This window comes from Eptatretus burgeri, chromosome 13, assembly GCF_056783735.1.
Source record: "Eptatretus burgeri isolate ZD-2024b chromosome 13, Ebu_testis_v1, whole genome shotgun sequence".
NCBI classification, from domain to species: Eukaryota; Metazoa; Chordata; class Myxini; order Myxiniformes; family Myxinidae; genus Eptatretus; species Eptatretus burgeri.
The window spans coordinates 28,961,931-28,976,681 of NC_140973.1; the positions used below are offsets into that span (position 1 = coordinate 28,961,931).

At 39.8% G+C, this 14,751-nt stretch overlaps 1 pseudogene; it reads left to right on the forward strand.

The window, feature by feature from the left end:
• The first annotated feature begins 2,830 nt into the window (after window positions 1–2,830).
• The window catches only part of LOC147014142 (uncharacterized), a 17,760-nt pseudogene continuing 5,839 nt past the window's right edge, over window positions 2,831–14,751 (forward strand).

The following is a 14,751-nucleotide window of genomic DNA, read 5'->3' on the forward strand; positions in this document are numbered from 1 at the left end:
GCAAAGTACAGGGGGTGTTGAACCTGACATCCCAGCCTTACCCAGCCTGAAAAAGCAACTGCTCGGATGGGAATACCAAACCAATCACCAAATAGTACAAGGTCCATATTAACCAATAAAGTCCAATTTACAAATTGAAGCTCAGAGAGCAAAAATTTACAATGGGTAATACAAAAGGGGGTACACAAGGGATTATTCACGACACTGTTAGGTGTACGGGAAAGTGTGTACACTCCAGGCAGTGTATATTGAAGTAAAATCACCACTTTTGTCTTTGTGCTCTCGGTTCTGCATTGGCAGGGCTGCACTTTGTAGCCATGGGTGTGAGGCTACATGTGAAATTTATTTCAGAGCCTCGGGTTGCACAAGAAGCCCGTGTTTACCTGAATCCCACCCCACCCCCAACCCTTCCATTTTCTTAGAATCCCACACCATCCCCACCAACACATGTGGGCATGGTTCACTCGGTGTGGGATTGACAGAGATCATTTTACACAGGCACAACATGGTAAGATACACCGATGTGGGCAGCACAAGACTCCATGTGGGTGAAAAAAAGAGAGAAGCTTGCAGCATCAAAATGTACAACGTGTGAGGCTGGGCCCCATGCCAAAGGAGGGGGGGGGGAAGCAGTAGAGTACTCCATCGAGCTGTGGATGAAGACTTGTAAGTTGATAAAAGTTCAGATGTGTCAAAGAAATACTTTGCATGACGGAGGATGTCCAGTGAGGGAGAATGCTTTGGATGACTGGTTTTGCAAGCCAATTTAGATATGTGGTTTGCCCAAGAAAGATCATGTTTGACCATGAGGCCCAAAAGTTTCTTGTTTTTTTAAAGTTTAATCAGAACGTTTGTTAAGGAAATAGATATGAAGTTTTGCCAGACAGACCTTTTGGAGAGACAGAATGAGAGTGTGAGATTTGTCAATACTGTATTGAAAGACATATTCCAAGTGAATTATACTGTATATGTATGTATATATATATATATATATATATATATATATATATATATATATATATATATATATATATATATATATATATGTATATATATATATATATGTATATGTATATATATATATATATATATATGTATATATATATATATATATATATATATATGTATATATATATATATATATATATATATATATATATATATATATATATATATATATATATATATATATATATATATATATATATATATATATATATGTGTATATATATATATATATATATATATATATATATATATATATATATATATATATATATATATATGTATATATATATATATATATATATATATATATATATATATATATATATATATATATATATATATATATATATATATATATATATATATATATATATATATATATATATATATATATATATATATATATATATATATATATATATATGTATATATATATATATATATATATATATATATATATATATATATATATATATATATATATATATATATATATATATATATATATATATATATATGTATATATATATATATATATATATATATATATATATATATATATATATATATATATGTATATATATATATATATGTATATATATATATGTATATATATATATATATATATGTATATATATATATGTATATATATATATATGTATATATATATATATATATATATATATATATATATATATATATATATATATATATGTATATATATATATATATGTATATATATATATATATATATATATATATGTATATATATATATATATATATGTATATATGTATATATATATATATATATATATATATATATATATATATATATATATATATATATATATATATATATATATATATATATATATGTATATATATATATATATATATATATATATATATATATATATATCACATGCTGCCACGGAGTGACACTGAGGATAAGCTCTCAAAAAGTATAAAATAATCCAATTGTTCAACGTCTCAAACAGCCTCTGACAGTCTATCCTCTCACCAGCCTTCTTGTGGTGGGGTTGTTCTGGTGGTGAAAGGTGAATTACTGGCACCTTAAAACCAGTTGCTTTTGTCAGATGGTGCTCATTAGCCTTGGTCAGCACCTCGTCTCGGAACATAGGGGCAATTCCACTGGGCACTCACCTGTTAGCGGCTGGATAAGATAACCAGGGAACCACTTGTAGGTATGGATGACCCACAAAATATGTAACGGAGAAGAAAGTAAATACCTTTGGATTGTTTTTTTTTTATGCCGTGAACAAATTTTGGTAAATCACAGATGATAAAGGGTGAAGTCAAGTTTCATCAATATTGTGTGTCTATTTCAGAGAAGAAAGCAAATACAAATTTTGGGGGGCAAACCCCCATAAAACGCCAATTTTTTTATGTCGTGAACAAACTTTAGTACATCACGTGTGATGAAGGTGGTGGTCAAGATTCATTGGAATGTAATTTCTGAGAAGGAAGCAAATACCTCTTTTGGGGGGCAATCCTCCCTGGAGACCCCCTTAGACCATAATTTTTTTTAATGGTGTGAACATTCTGTGGTACATCACAGGTGATGAAGGTTGTAATCAAGTTTCATCGAAATTGTGTGTGTAGTTTCGGAGAAGAAAGCAAATACATATATTGGGGGGTAACCCTCATAGACCCCCTTAGGGCCAGATTTTTTTTTAATACCATGAACAAACTTTGGTACATACACGGTGAAGAATGTTGTGGTTAATTTTCATCGAAATCGTATGTGTAATTTCAAATAAGGTTTCAAGTATTTGTGGATGGACGGAGGACGGAAGACGGATGACGTGCCATGCCATCCCTGAAGCTCCCTGTAACTACGTTCCAGGTGAGCTAAAAATGAAATCAAATCCAAATCCGCCGCTGCCTTGCGGTTCAGGTTTTGAAACCAGAGGCTAAGGGGTAAAGGTGGCAATCCTTTTTAAAGGAAGTAGAAGATGGAGTCAGGATTGGAGGAAGATGTATCAACAACCTAAGTTATGCTGAAGATACTACTCCGTTGGCAAAAAGTAAAGAGAACATGATGAAACTACTGCAGACAGTGAAAAGGGGCAGCGAAAAGGCTCGTCTTTATTTAAACTTAAAAAGACTAAAATCCTGTCAAACTGAGAAGATCAATGGATTCAGATATTCAGGGAGATGATCATTTGGAAATAGTGGAAATTTTCATCTTTCTGGGTTCTAAGATTGAAGTCCTTGCTCTGGTATTTCCAGTTGCAATGTATGGCTGACGTCATTGTGACGATATCGTCATGGCGTTTGTCCAGATCTGAGAACTTCAATAATCGTATTCGTAGAAATCCCGAATGCTTAAAACAACGGTGATGCTTCCTAGTTGTGATTGGTGGGGCGAAAGACAATGTGTCCACGTGGCAGATGGCAATTGGTGGTTCCAGATATGATCTGTCATCCTCACTAATCACGGTTAGAGGTCTATCATTAACCAGTATACAAGCCGAAAAGCTTCAAAGTCACTAAGCCGATAGAGCAGTGATGTGTTGCCCTGATGAGCCCCAATAAGGGTGAAACTAGTTGGTAGCTTTGCTTTTCTTCTGCTTGATGTCAGCATTTGACCTTGACATATATTTGCAGTGCCCAAGACCCTTCTGGGTTTGCAGTCATGACGTCGTCGTGACAGTATTATCAAGGCATTTGTCCAGTCCTGAGAACTTCAATAAATGATCATACACATGTACGTACATGTTGGAACATTTGCAGCTCATGATTCATACTGGTAAAACATAGTGCACTGATCATTAAAATCATAAATTCTTCATTAAAGCCTGACTTTCGAGAACAAGCGAGATCTCTTCCTTGGAGGTGTTAAGAGTGGAGTGGTGGTGACACCACCTCGAGTTGCATTGGGGACGGTTCCAAGTCCTCCCCAATCGCAGCGCTCCCTCCATTCAAATTATTTTGCCACTTTTTTGGCATTGTAATTGATTGCATAGTACTTTGTATGTGGGATGCAAATGGAAGTGCCAATTAATGGAGTTTCAAGTATTGCACTGCCAAAGTGGCCATCACACCTGTCATAAAATGAGTTGTGTGCACAGCATTGTTGACCACGCAAAAACACACTGCAGTGACCATGAACAATGCCGAACGGAGATACTGCACATCACTCAACTACTCTATGAAAACCACTTACCCAAGTGTGTTCATCAAATCCTGTCACCGAAAACCCAACCGCAGCAGCAACAGTCCAACCACTAACACACATGAGGGCACTTCCATACATACAACACACTTCTGAAACCACAATGTGCATACTACATCAGCATTGTATAACATTAACATCACCCACAAAGCACAAGCATCCTTACTTCTTTGTTCGTATGCAGCACAAAGCTGCGTGGTAGCATCGTTTTGTGCTGATGCTGTGCTGCTGATGTAATGTCATCTGCTAGTGAGGGCAGGAATTTGAAATTTGGCCATGGGGCCGGGAATAGCTCACCTACTATTCACAAAGGACAACATGGGATCTTTAGCGTCCACCAACTAATAATGGCAGATGGGACACCAGTTTAACATTCATCCGAGTGATGGCACACACATTGATGATTAACCCAACCTGTGAAACACCGGAATGACAGTTTATAGCTGGGTCGGGATTCAAACCCAGGCTCAACAGCTTAGAGGTGAGTGGGCGTACCTCTAGGCCAACCCAACAGCCCAGCATCCTTTCAAGCACAGCATTGAAAACCTAAGGACCACGTGAACACACTTGGCCAAAAGAACGTCAACGATAACATTCCATGTGAAGACTGTGAAACCAGGTATATTGGCCAAACATCCAAATGTTAAACCACACGGCTATCGGAACACTAACGTGCTGTTGTCCTGCAGATAAAGGCCGTGCAACGATGTTATTGGATCGTGACATGTATGAGGACAAAATGCAGACATTATTGACTGATACTACCACTGATAAACACATAGCCAAGGACCCAACAAAGAAAGAAGAGCGAAATTTGAACGCATTGCTTGGAGAATAAAACGATCAGGAAGGTTCAGGTCAGGTCAGGTATGGGAGCATGTGCCAGAACAGCACGTCGCTGCGTCCACTTTCCGCCGGTACTCCAGGGGCCTCCGTCTGGCCATCCCCCAGGCAGATGCCAGGCCCATCCCCATCTCCTTGAGATGATGGTCAACCTGTTGCAACCATGAGGCACGTGGTCAACCCACTGGCCTCCTCCACTCATGAGACTCCCTCGCTGAGAGAATCTGGTGAGCAGGATCAGAGTCAGTAAAACGAGCCACATGTCCATACAGCTGCAACTGACGCTCACGGACTATGCAGGTAACAAATCTCATCCGAGTCTCTCTCAGCAACCGCTCGTTTGACACAAAATCCGACCAGCGATAGCCAAGGATTCTCCGAAGAGACCTGGTACCAAAGGAATTAAGTCTCCGTCTCAGATCGTTGGTCAGAGTCCAAGTCTCGCACCCATAGAGCAAGACTGGAAGTACCAAGGACCTGAAGACTCGGACTTTCGTCCTCCCGCACAGGTACCGGCAGCACCACACCCCATGATCCAGTGAATCCATGACTCCCCAGGCCCGACCCAGACGTCTATTGACCTCTGACTCGCAGCCAGCAGAGACATGAATATCACTGCCAAGGTAAGTGAATCTCTCCACGACCTCAACATCCTCACCACAAACAGACACAGACAGGACAGCAGCATCCAAGATGTCACTGAAAGCCTGGATCTTAGTTTTGACCCAAGAAACCCGTAATCCCAACGGCTCCGACTCCTCATTCAGCACCTCGAGGGCCCCCAAGAAGATGTCTAAAGTCTCCGCAAAGATGACTGCATCATCTGCAAAGTCAAGGTCCGAGATCTTGACATTCCCAAATGACGCACCGCAACTTGATCTCTCCGACATCCTCCCTAGAATCCAGTCCATACAAGTGCTGAAAAGTGTGGGGGCAAGTACACATCCTTGACGAACTCCAGTAACAACTGGAAATAAGTCAGAGATGGTACCACCACACTTCTCAGTACCAGAGTAGAGTTCAGACATCAGATCGATCAGTTTTGGTGGCACCCCACGAAGACCAAGAATCCTCCAGAGGACATCCCGATTCACTGAATCGAACGCTTTACAGAGATCAACATAGGCTGCAAGCAGCCCCTGCCGAAACTCTCGTCTGCGTTCGGTGAGGACACGAAGGGCAAGGATACAGTCAATCGTTGACCTCTTTGGTGTAAAGCCTGACTGCTCTGGACGCTGGTGCTCAAGCAGATGGTGGCGAAACCTATCGAGAATTATCCGAGCAAAGACCTTGCCCGGCACTGAGAGCAGCGTCACCCCTCGGTAGTTGTTGCAGTCTTGGCGATCACCCTTCCCTTTCCAGAGAGGGACAACAAGGCCCCTCTTCCAGTCAGTTGGGATGATGCCTGTGTTCCAGGCAGAGCACAAAACTGCATGCAACGACACGAGTGCAGCATTTCCACCACCCTTGAGAAGTTCGGCATGGATGCCACAGATCCCTGGAGCTTTGCCCCGTTTCAACTGGTTCACCGCAGCCCGTGTTTCCACAAGCGAAGATGGACCACAGTTGATTCGAGGGTCAGCAACAGGGATTGTAACACCCTTGACGTCCAACTCCACAGTTGGGGGATCTGCCTGGTACAACCGCTCAAAGTAACCGGCCCAGCGGGCCTTCACTTCAGACTCCTCTGTCAAGAGCCTACCACTCTCTGCTCGAACTGTAGTGCTCCGAGGAAGGTTATCGAGCTTGGATTACCAATACCTGCACATCAGCAACAGCATCGCTCCAATCGCACATGGATTGCCAAAAATCCATAAGGATGGTGTTCCATTACGGCTCATCGTGTCTTGTATGAATGGTCTGTCATATGCTTTGTCGAAGTTTGTTGCCAACATACTAAAATCCCTCGGAGGAAAACCTGAAAGAGGAAAGTGAATAGCGATGAGATGACTGTGAAAAAATAAGACATACCACAATCCATCCACATGAATCCATGGTGTCTTTTGACGTTATATCATTGTTTACGAATGTACCCATGGCCTTGGTAGTCGGACAACAGCTGACGGAAGATGGGTGTTGGAAACCGTCCCCTGGTGTGTTGAGTGCCAAAGATGTGTGTGACCTCCTCAGTGTGTGTCTGTCTTCCATGTACTTTGTCTTTGATGACAAATACTACAAACAGGTATTTGGCTCCACCATGGGTTCTCCAGTTTCTGCAGTGGTTTCCAAAATGGCGATGGAGGAACTCGAGAAATGCGCCATTCCATCCCTGTCGATACAGCCACAAATATGGTATCAGTTTGTAGATGACACGTTTGTTACCTGTTACAGCAATGTTATTCATATAATCCTGGAGGACATTAATGAAAAGTTTCTTTCCACCAAATTCACCTATCAAAGCACGGAATGGGTCACTGCCTTTTCTGGACACCATGGCAACGAGGAACCCCAACAGAAGTTTAAGCACGACAATATATAGAAAACCCACCCAGACAGATCACAACTATGACTTTGGGTCATGCCATCCTATAATGCATAAAACAGCTGTGGTGAACACACTGGTAAAAAGTGAAAGAACCATACTTTCCACCTTGGAGGGCAAGATGAAGGAAATACAACATCTACGATGGGTCTTAAAAGCAATGGTTAACCAGATCATATCTGCCCAAAAAAGAAAATACTACGAGCGGCTCCAAGAATATGGGGGATACTCCAGGAACCACCCATGGGTTTCTGCGTACTCCCTTTTTTTACTTGGCTTGGCCAAAAGCATCAGCAGGATTCTAAAGTCAGGGGGCTTAAGGTGAGCTTCCAACCGGTTTATACCTTGAGAAGAGCACCTACCACTGTCAATAAAGGACAACAAAGTGGCCTTCATGGAGGACAACAATGACCTCTTCGATGTTGCCCACAATAACGCCGTTGAAATGATCCAGATTAAGGAGGGCAAAGCTTTCCAAAAGGCACAGAGAAAGAACGGACAAAGACGGAAGCTTGGCGGGGGTCGAATTCACGTCGACAAAGTTTGAAGAACAAATTCAGAAGAACAGGGAGCTCTTAGTGAAATGTCTCCAAAAATATCTGAAGAGATCCAGGCTTTCAGTGCCAAAGTATCCACTGCGGATTTTAAAACAGCTCCAGTTCCAGGACTGAAACATCATCTGGATCTGAATTTGAGGAAGCTCCTTCTCCCCTAAAACGAGGATGCCAATCCCATCATTGACGCTTGAATAACTATGGCTGCCTTGGACCATACAAAGACAGCAGATGGAAATACACCGTACCACTTTAATGTTGAGGCCCTTTGCAACAGACTTGGGATGCAATGCTGAGGATCTGGCAATATAATCGCTGTTCTACACAATGTTTTACCCTAAATTTACTTTTTTCTTTTCCATTTCCTACTTCACGACATGAAAATGATTGCAGTGAATGTTAGATCAGGTCATTGAATGAATTAGACCCTTCATGATATAACATGTTAGATCAGGTCATTGAAAGGATCAGACCATGCATGACTTACAAGTTAGATCAGGTCAATATAATATGTTACTCAATCATTCCCCTCTCATCATTCTGCACTGAATCATTCTCCTGTTAGATCAATTTATTATGCTACTCCATCATTCTACTGATGACGGAGATTTGGAAACCATGCGTCATCATTCCAAATTCCCCAAAATATAATTTACTTCCTTGAGTGTGTCGGGTAGGGGGCAATATGGCTTGTCACAAAAAAACCCTTGGGGAGGGGGCTTTTTGTTTCGTAATAACATTAATATTATGCTATTATAATCATATCATAAGTGTTGTTGTTACCTCCACTACCGAAGGTGGAAGGGGGTTATGTTTTCACCCCTGTCTGTCAATCGGTCTGTCTGTTTCTTTGTCTGTTTGTCTGTGTACAGGATATCTCAAACAGTTGTAGACGGATCTGGATGAAATTTGGTGGACACGTTGAGTGTGTGACAAGGAAGAATTGATTCGATTTTGGTGAAGATCCGGTGTCCTATAAAATTCCCATCCCCATAAAATACTCATCCGGATGGATATTTTATGCATAAAATACTCATCCGGATGAATATTTTATGGGGATGGGAATTTTATAGGACACCGGAACCCAATGATGAACCTCTGGAAGTTTTGACAAAGATACGTTTGGCCACCTCTGAGAAAATGGTGACAGACAGACAGGCAGACAAACATCTCTCTTATAGTATGGATTTTCAAAAAAACATTGCTTAAACGCTTTAAAATAAAGTATTCTTGTGAAAAAGGTGAAGTAATAAGCATAATGCAAATAATCAAATGTTTAATTTGTTGTAACAAGCTTTGCAATCGTCAAAGACAAACTAAAGATACGACAACAACAAAACAGTCACTTTCTTGACACATCAGTTTAGAATACCTCAACAGGTTAATCCATCCTTTATTCGTAGAATTTACCTGAAGATAAATTGGTTTTAATTAAACAAAATTACTTGATCGTACTTTTCGGAGTTTGTCCTTTAAAAATGTGTTTTCCTTTTATTTTTGTCTCGACAGTTTGGCTCACAATTGACCATCCACAGACCTCTTTATATTGTATAGACACTCAAAGCATGAATTGTAGAAGAGTATTTATCCTTCTCCTGCCTCGGTGTTGTTGGCGATTCATGAAGGAGGAGGCACGGCCAGTGCTTTGCACCATGTTGGCATGAACATTGATGTCTAATTTGGTGTGACACCGAGGTTCATGGTCACAGCATCCACACAACAGGTGCAAATGAGTCGGTGATAATGAAATGCACCAAGGAACTCTATTTAATTTTGCAGGGTTATTTTTATTCCTTTTATTTTATTACAAGGGAGAAGGACATACTATTAGTGTGTTGTACTTGGAGTTATGGAGCAGCAGAAGTGGACTCACACCACCTTCTCATGATTTCCAAGGTGAAGATGAAGCTTAGGAAGTTGAAGCCTACTGGAATGAAGCAATTTAATACTCAAAAGTACTGAAGAGATGATGAAACGATTTTATGTTGGCTTTGAGTTTATGTTGGCTTTGAAATGTATGTTGGCTTTCTCTGTTGGCAGAGAAGAATAGATTTGAAATGTTGCCAGATGAGGTTGAGGATCCAGAAGAAAAATTCAAGAAACTGAAGGAAGGGCTAAGTGAAATAGCTAAAAAGCAGGTTGGAATTTAATAGAAAAAAGGAAAGGAGCAGTTAGGTATTCGTAGAATTTAGAATAAGAGTTGCAGAGGAAGTTTGAGAGCACAAGATTAAGTTTGAAGTGGAGACGAGAGGCAGCAAGAAAAGGAAGATCAATATAATAAGGTACTGAATGGGAATAAAAGGAGATTTAGAGTGAAGTTGAGGGAAGACCGAGAGAAGCAATGGAGCAGTGTTGTGGAAGAAATGGATGAAGCATCATGTAGCCACAATTCCAAGAGGCTATTTGATGTCCTGAAGAAGAGAACTGGGAAAGGATTATGGAAGGTAATTGGGTTGGACCCAGTGAAGGCAGCTGGATGGCAAAGGGTATTGAAGGAGAGGAAAGAGATGTTGGAAAGATGGGGGGAACATTTTCATGCATTATTAACAATGAAGACCCATAAAACATTCATTAAACTGTCGGTGATATTGAGAATAAGGACACATTAATTGTGGATGAGGAAATGGGATGAGAGACTAGATATCTGGGATCACAAAGCGATCACTCACATTTAAGGTAAAGCATGCGATCTAATGATGGCCATATTTTTTTCGGACTGCCATATGACCTTGACTTTCAATATTTAGGGATAGAGAGTATAAGGAAATGTATCCCCCATCTGAAATATATCCATAAAAATCAACATGAAAATTGGAGGGCAATTATTCAAGTTATGATCAAAAATGTGTTTTTTAGTTAATTAGGTCACAATCCCAAAAAAGTAGGTCAAGGACACCAATGAAATATCAGGTGCGTGACTTCATACAGGACAAATATGATGCAAGAACATCTTGGAAAGCCATGCAGTCTCTGAGATTCCCCATTGGCGAAATTGAAAGAAAAAAAAAATAGAAACACGTTATTTTTTCAGACCGTCATTTTACCTTGACTTTTAACTCGGAGGGGTATGATGTACATGAAACACAAATGTGCCTTGCTCTAGGCTATCTCAAGAGGGAAATTTCATTCTGATCGGCCAAACCTTGGTTGAGTTTTGGTAAAAAAAAAAATGTAAACCTTCCGATAATTAGGTCATGACTTTAAAATTATGTCAAGGTCAAAAAAATATTTCAACTCCATATTCCCATTATTGATGCATAAATTAATTCTGAAAGTTCCAGCCAACTCCGAGATACAGCTCAGACGTTGGCAGAAAAAACCCGAAATGTTGGTTTCGTGCTCCCAGGGGTCTAAGAAACTGAGTTACTGTTAAATATTGGAGGCACTAGTTGAAGAAACAAACTTTAAAATAGGTACAAGCATCCTCTTCTCCTATTGGGGGAGTTTTCATTTCAGACAATGCGGTGAGAAGACCTATTGAAGAGATACAGAGTGAAAAGGTTCCAGGTGTTGACCATTTCTCTGTAAAGCTGTTCAAGTTCAGAGGAGTGGAAGTGATGATGCGGCTGATCAGTGATCTGAGTGGTGTGGAGGATGGAAAAAAAACTCCGAAGGATTGGTGCAGGGTCGTGATGTTCCCATTCCTCAAAAAGGGAAGTCGACAGGACTGTAATAAAACACGAGGGATCAGCTCATTAAGTGTGCCCAGGGAAGATTTTCACTGTGGTGTTGCTGAACAGAATCACTTACGCCCTAATGGTGGCACTCCCTTATAATCAATGTGGGTTTAGAGTGGGACGAGGATGCAATGATCAGACAGTTGATTGAGAACTACAAAATGGTGAAGGAACTCAATGTGTGATGTGCAAATAGGCATATGACTCTACATGGAGGGAATGACTTTGGAAGGTGCTGGATAAATATGACATTCCACAGCAAGTGATCAGGCTGATCAGAAGTTTGTTTGACGATACAGAGGTCCATGTGAGAATTGGGGAAGAAAGCAGAATAGTTTAAGATGAAGACTGGAGTGAGGCAGGGATGCATTTTGTCTCCCAGTTCGCTTAACGTCGTATGAGACTATGTGTTTCATGTAGTTGATGGAGAATGACAAGAAGGGGAAGGGGGTCCAGATTGATGATCATATTCGGTGAGACTTGATTATGCAGATGACGCAGTTTTGCTGGCTGAGACAGTTTCAGGAATTGAAGCACTTCTCAGAAGGATCAGTGATAAAAGTGAGAGATTTGGTTTGAGAGTGAGTATTCCTAAAACAAAGTGGATGTTGGTGACAAGGCAGAATCAAAGGGGAGATGAATAATTAAGTATAAGGAATGAAATGATGGAGCCTTGGTGGCATTATGGTTAGATTGTCTGCTCTGAGTATGGAAGGTTGGTGATTTGAAGCCCAGCTGAGTCATACGAAAGGCTTTAAAAATGGAATGTGCTGCTTCATTGCTTAATGTTCAGCATTTATAAGAATATATATATATATATATATATATATATATATATATATATATATATATATATATATATATATATATATATATATATATATATATATCTGGCATTTGATGAGTCGTTCTCAAAAACGATCTGCTGATGAATATATACAGTGGCCTGCAAAAGTATTCACCCCCTCCAATGTTTTCACATTTTGATGTCACCTGAGCTTATTTCATGATGCTTTCAAATCAAACTTAACATATAGTCTTCACAAACTACTCCAAAGTAAGAAAACTAAAAAATACAGGTAAAATGTAAATAATTTAGATTAACAGAGAAAATCGGATGATTATCAGTTGCATAAGTGTTCAAACCCTTTGCTTAATTAACCCTCAACCACTCCATGAGCAAATTATTTGTTTGAAAGGTTACAAAATAAATGTAATAGTTTTCACCTATATGTAATCAATGGTTTAACTTAAAAATTAAGCTCCCCCGCTAATCTAAGGAGGTTTAAGGTGCAATTCACTTGGTCAACCAACAAGGCACACATGAAGACCAAGGAGCTTTCCAAATAAGTCAGACATAAATTGGTGGAGAAGCACCATTCAGGAGAGGATTATAAGAAGAATTTGAAGTCGCTCATTATCCCTCATAGTACGAAGAAATCCATCAATTCACCGGATGTAAAGGGAGTGGAAGATATATTATACTATGCAGACTCTCGGCAGATCAGGTATGATACGTCTTCCACTCCTCTTCCACTCCAATTCCATTGCCGGATTAAGTAATCCGGCAATGACTTTGAAAGATTTACAAGGCTATATATCTGAGATGGGGGTGAGTGTTCCTCAATCAACAATATCCCATTCCCTTCACAAAGCTGGCGTCTGTGGACAGGTGGCAAGAAAGATGCCATTACCGAGAAAGACGCATCTAAAAGCTCATCTGGAGTTTGTGAAAAAAAAACATCTTAATGATACTGCAGGCATGTGGTGAAAAGTTTTGCAGTCAGCCGAGACAAAAATTGAACTTTTTGTCTAAATTCAAATTGGTGCAAAGTACAGGAGAATCCTTGATGAAAACATATTTGAGTCAACCATGAATCTGAAACTGGGTAGGAGATTGATATTTCAGCAGGACAATGATCCTAAGCACAAAGCTAAAGCCACACTGGAATGGCTGAATAAGAAGAAAATAAATGTTCTTGAGTGGTCCAGTCAAAGTCCTGACTTGAACTCAATTGAACACTTATGGCGAGACTTGAAGATTGCAATCCATCGATGATCCCCATCAAACTTGGCAGAATGAGAGCAATTTGCACGTGAAGGATGGGCAAAGATTTCACCATCTCACTGTGCAAAGCTGGGAGAGACCTACCCAATAATACTCGGAGCAGTTATTGCTGCAAAAGGTGCTTCCACCAAGTCCTGACCGAAGGGGCTGAATACTTTTGCAACCAATGAATTTTGATTTGTAAGTTTCATTTTTTTTTTTTTTGCAGGTATTCCTGACATGTAACTTCCTTCAACTATAAGTATTTAGTTTGATCTCTTCAGTTATGAATACAAAAGTTCATTTGGAAAATTAGAATGTTTTCACTTAATTCGTAATCTTACTAAAATATGGAATTTGGTGTCTGTTTGTCTGTCTGCATGATTTTTGACAGATACATTCGGTGATTACTTATCCAATTGCAGCCAAGTTTGACAGAAGGACTAAGGGTCACACGATGGAGGTTGTATTGATTTAACTTCCCTCATCCCCAAGGGGGGGGAGCGGGAGTAAAGTCCATATTCAGGTGTATAATAGGTTACCATAGCTTTCTGGACGTAAAAATTATTATAACCACAAACGTTTCAGTCAATTATGTCAAACGTATAGTTGCATTGTTAAACAGTCATTATTAAACAGAAAGTAGCAACGAGAAAACTCGATGTGATTAAGGCATTCTATACTTATCGCATCTTCCTCAGATTAATGGATCAGAGCAGTCTCTACTTACTAGGCCTCTAGGTAAGCGGCAACGATCTTTCGCTATTTAACTTGCCCCCCCCCCCTCCCCAAGGTGGTGGTGGGTAGGGGGGGGGTTGTAGCGTCCTTGGAGGAAGTCCGTGTTCAGGTGTATAACCATGCTAAGATAGCTAATGATGGTGTTCTTCCAGGGCCGCTTCTCATAACAAAAATAACTAGAAGGGCACGCGATAGAGTGCAT